This window comes from Aphanomyces astaci, assembly GCF_000520075.1.
Source record: "Aphanomyces astaci strain APO3 unplaced genomic scaffold supercont1.21, whole genome shotgun sequence".
Taxonomy (NCBI): domain Eukaryota; phylum Oomycota; class Saprolegniomycetes; order Saprolegniales; family Verrucalvaceae; genus Aphanomyces; species Aphanomyces astaci.
In genome coordinates this window covers 505686-510800 of record NW_009798284.1, presented here as the reverse complement: position 1 = coordinate 510800, position 5115 = coordinate 505686, and the positions used below count along the sequence as shown (strand labels likewise).

Genomic DNA, 5115 nt, shown 5'->3' with positions numbered 1-5115 from the left:
GCTAGGGGTTAAGGCATCTCAGTGGTTAGCGATAGCTAACCGCTGTGATGCGCTTAACCCCGGGAATAACATTATACTTCGAAATATCCGTGCCCACGGGGGGGGTAGGATGAAGTCCCAGGATACAAGGTTTTTTTTGTCTGTGTGCGGAGTCTTATCTAAGGAATTCCCCCACTATTCACTATAAAGGCATGCGTAGTAGTTTGGGCCTTTTTCAAGGTAAGGAGGGGTATTATTCTTTACTACTAGTACTACTGTACGTACTACTACTGTAGTAGTACTTACTGTTGTTATAGTTGTTGTATCCTCTACGGTTAATTGAGTTTGGATTATCATTTTTAAGACATTCCTCGCGAGGGCCGACACTAGAACCACATGTTATGGAACCGCTTCGCCAATTGTAACGCGCCTGCTCAACCAGGGGCGGTGTGAAATCTTCGGTTTTTACTTCGCTCAACGCTTCATACCTCGTGCTTCGACCGATCTTCTTCGAAGTTCGGTCCTCGTCTTCGTACGCAGCCCTTGTTATCCGGATTCCCCAGGGGAGGGACGGATAAATCCTTGCGGAAATAGTCCGGGGAATCCGGGGATCGAACCCACGACCTTTGAGTTAAGAAACCGATGCTCTACCACTTGAGCTATTCCCCCCCCACCATCCTCTACGGTTGGTGTCTGTCGATGTAGTACAAACTCCTGATTAACGCAGTTCCACTGTTTGATTTCTCAGAAATTGTAGTTTATAAGGGATGTAGTATACTCTGACAACCAATCTCTTACTAGGGGAAGACTGACTATGGGCTAGTAAAATGTATCCGGACGGTAAAATTCCCTCATTGGAACAGTATTTTGGGTCGAAATTACAGTGGAAGTGTTTTAATCGGGGAATTGCTCGTGTCTGTGCGTACAGTACTGCAATACTAGTACTAGTATACTGTAGAGGTCATCACTATGACACTGGAATATACGTACTACTTCGAAGTACGTATTATCCATGACTTATCACAGATCTTCGAACTTGTTCTCCTATCATACATCAAATTATTTCGTGCATCCACTAGACCTCGTGACGAATGATCAAGCCTCGAGTCAGTGGTTTATTACATTCCAAGTACACCCATGTGTTTTTGGATAGACTTTCATGACTCGTCAGTCATCCGGATACTAATATATCATCGAGTCATTTTGCAGCGTCGATGTCGATTATGTGATTGGTCCCTCAATGATATCGATGAATATGATCAATATTCCGACCTCACTTAGTATTTCTATGCTCTAATTTTGGCCAATGAATCGTCTCTATTATCTATTTCTACTTACTGGTATCATATTGTACTGTAGAAGTACTTAGCTTACACCATTTTAACCAATCAAAGGGACAAGAAGTGTCTTTACTTTTAACTATGGTGAAATTTTAAATGACGTTGTTTGAAATCTGATTTGCCTGATGGTGATCGCTCAACAAATGACCCAGATTTCCATATTTATACTTTTCAAATGCCCTTGGACATTTTTGATTAGAAATCGCCGAATTTAATGATGATGTTTTCAAAAATCACGACTAACAAATGTAAAGAGTCAATATTGTCATGTGTGAAGGAAAAGGGTTAGTAGACAACATTTCAACAAACGGCGACGAGGTTGTGGAAGTGACGCAGTCGTGGTGTTGTTTCCGATACAAATGTCAAGTCATTTGGTCGTGTAGGAGGAACGGCTCTCCCACTTAAATAGATGCGTAGAAATGGGATATTTTCACGCTTTTAGTTCATTTTTCATCAAAACCAATACGAATTTCGACATGATTTTAAGTCCTACGAACTATATAAATCCTCCTCGTTAAGAAACACTATTATAATACTACCGTAGTAGCAATTTGGAATAACTGTAAAGGAACCCGTCCGTCGAACGGTCCCAAAAAGTGTCACATAACCGAGCCCAGAGTCAGCAAGCCAAAAATCAGCCACATTTCATATCAGGTCGAAGACAACGTTAGGCGGACCATTCCCTCGTATTTCGAAGTACATAACAAACCAATCTAACTAGGCAAACACCGAAAAACGTTCAATAAATCTGAAAACCGACCAGCCATATCTGAAAACCGTTCAAACCCACGGAATGCATGTCATTCTACTCAGTTTTTGCACAAATATATTACGCCGGAGTAAACGACAGCTGTGGCGAGAGTTGCCTTTGCAGCAAAACTTCAAGGTTGGCTTAGGTTTTGGGTTTTGCACAGGCCGGGCCAGCTATCATCAGTGAAGTCGGACAAATAGTGGGATAATCACTACTTGACAGAATTTTAATCGGACAAGCAGTGGGATAATTTGCAATAAGAGCAGGCAACAGTGGTCCGAACGAAAAAAGTAATACTACTGTATAGTCGTGCGACAACTTGTATGTCACGCATGATATGCGCAAGGTGTTGAGATGTATACATGCGACATTGGACATGTGGTACTGGTGCTAATAGGCTGAAAACACGAAAATATTGATTTTCGTTTAATTGTATTGGTTAAAATAGTGGTTTTCTACCAATCAGTATCGTGATGCTGAAGTGGTTGGCACTGATCTCACCCAATGGTACTAAATGTATCGATTCAATAAAATTCAATCCTGCGGTGCAGTGGATACAAGACTTCACTTGTAACGTAGATGTACCGGGTTCAAATCCCACGCAACTAGTCACTTTTTCTTTCTCACTTATATATTGCCTTTTCATCCTACAACACTGGTACAGCTAACCAAGTCCTCGCAGTCCTGTCGTGGTCATTGGCACGCAACAGTCCTGTCGTGGTCATTGGCACGCAACGAATCATGTAAGTGAATACACACTGAGCACAAAACGACACCAAGCAAGGATATGCAGGACTGGATGTAGAGTAGGGCATGAGTGCTTTAATAGTAGTGTACTAGTATGCATCAAACCTCGAACGAGATCGTTTGAAACTACTGTATGGTGCCTGATTGAAATAGACCACCCTGACGAATGGTCAAATAGTTTTAGCGATTTGAAGTTTAGAGCCCCCGTATCACCGATAACGTTTGTAGATTTCTGGTGTATGCTTCGTAGTCTAGAATTCAATACTTTCCGCGCAAACTATGGCTAACTTAACAGCTCGATAATGTTATCGATTGACGCGGCCACTTCATGTAATTCCTTTCGGGATGATGCTGTACTTAGTGAAGGGGGGCTAATATGCGGGTGTCGAAAGTTGGGAATTTTTAGTCACGAACGGTAGGGGGCGCAATTATGTACTACGTAGTAGTAACTTCTAGTTTTGAAATTGATTTGGGGGATACTACAGTCGTAACGTTAGCTGATATCGTTTGAATTGTAGTTGCCTGTCATAACGTTAAAGCCCTGCTTTGCATTCCACACATTACTTGTGGCTGCTGCTGTTTTGTGCATTGTAAACTACTGCACTCAACTCAATTGAATACAACACTGAATTAAAGTACTTTGAGGAATAAGTAGTAGTGGTTGCATCCAATCCAGCAAAACATCATCTGTAGAGTCCCGTTGGTTGTTGCTACTACTCCGGTGTATTCGCAGCTATTACTTCTACGTAATAACGCCCCCCAAACTTCCGTGTTAAGTGTACAGTGCTTGCAGTGGTGTCGGGCAGGCTAGGATTCAACTTGATGCGGGGGGATCTGTGGAATATTCTACATATTACACTATGTAAGCCAAGAGCAGCCACACGTAATACAGTGTTGCATGTAAAATATTTGTTGGGAAAGGGCTTTATAACAGTGCAAGGGGGAGACTGCATGTTGTATTCAGACATTATCAACTATTCAATCATTGCCACAACTACAAGTAGTGTAGATACATTATAGCGCCCCCCAATTAAAGGTTAACGTTAGTGTCCAATATTCGCCACGTTAACAACCCTATACTACCTGTTCCCCCTTCACTATGAACTACTACGTACTGTACCTCTTGTGAACTTACTTTTCGTTCAGAATCTGGAAAATTGTTCAATTCTATGTAGACTATACATGATACCATACCGGTATCGTCGATGAAAACAATGGATATGTAGGTCATCTAGTACAAACGTGAGGCCATTAAGTGCCCGCTGAGCGAGGTTAACTTTACAGCGTAATACTTCAAGTATCAATGAGCACTAGGTATGCACATGTAGAACGGAGATGCTCACCACCACCGATGCTGTCATTCAGCTTTGATCGCTGCCATTGTAGCGAGCGATGTGCACCACCTTTGATGTACGAAACCAAAAGTTATAGAACCCCTCTGTAGAACCCTCTACAATAATTGCCCCCCCAGCCCTATGGACAATGCGCATTCTGTATTCTACCGGTAGCGCACTCAAATATGCAATCTACACACTGAATCGCATACTTCTAGAGAATTCACTTTAACAATTACAGTATGTAGCGTGGGGGGATGCTGTAGACTAGAATTATTGTGGAGGGTACCGAAGGGCCGTGCAGGGTGTAAACTATGCAGGGGTTGCACATCGCTGCAATTATAACCATTAACACTACGAGGTAGTCATCATGACGTGAGGGGTTACTGTAGACATATCGGTTGTGTGTGAATCTAATTTCGTTGTGACGGAGATATTACCTCATGGTGGTGTTGGTTGGTGTTGCCCACACCACCAAACAACTCCACCATACAATCCGCCATTCTTCCCGCAACACCCCATACATCTCTCGCACAACGGGCTTTCGTCCACACGTCTGCGATGCTCGTCATATTCAACAGAACACAATGTCTACGCAACACCACTAGGTGGGACGCTTCCCACACAACTATCACGTAACCATCAACACCACCTCGGGGAATTCACCTATCACATAGTACTCCACCAAGTATCACTCTGAGAAGGCCACTACTCCTCACACTACGTCCACGCATGCAGCAATACTACCAACCAAGGTCCACACCGCACGCAACTGTCAGTGTCCCTTGACAAGTATGTTCTAGTAGCCATAGTCTAAACTTGTGAACAGGAAACCCAGGCATGTTCCAAAGAACCGATTCTAACATTAATTACCATTATTTGGCATGTTGCGAAACAATTGCGAAACACTCTCACAATTTATATACGTGTCAATTATTGTTTTTGTGAGGCCTTGGCCATTTCC

At 42.8% G+C, this 5115-nt stretch overlaps 1 pseudogene across 1 annotated transcript; it reads right to left on the bottom strand.

Annotated features, from left to right (window-relative positions):
• Positions 1 to 575: 575 nt before the first annotated feature.
• On the bottom strand, positions 576 to 648 carry H257_09050 (annotated as a pseudogene). Its single transcript has one exon. The product of its transcript is annotated as a tRNA-OTHER (tRNA).
• Positions 649 to 5115: the final 4467 nt, after the last annotated feature.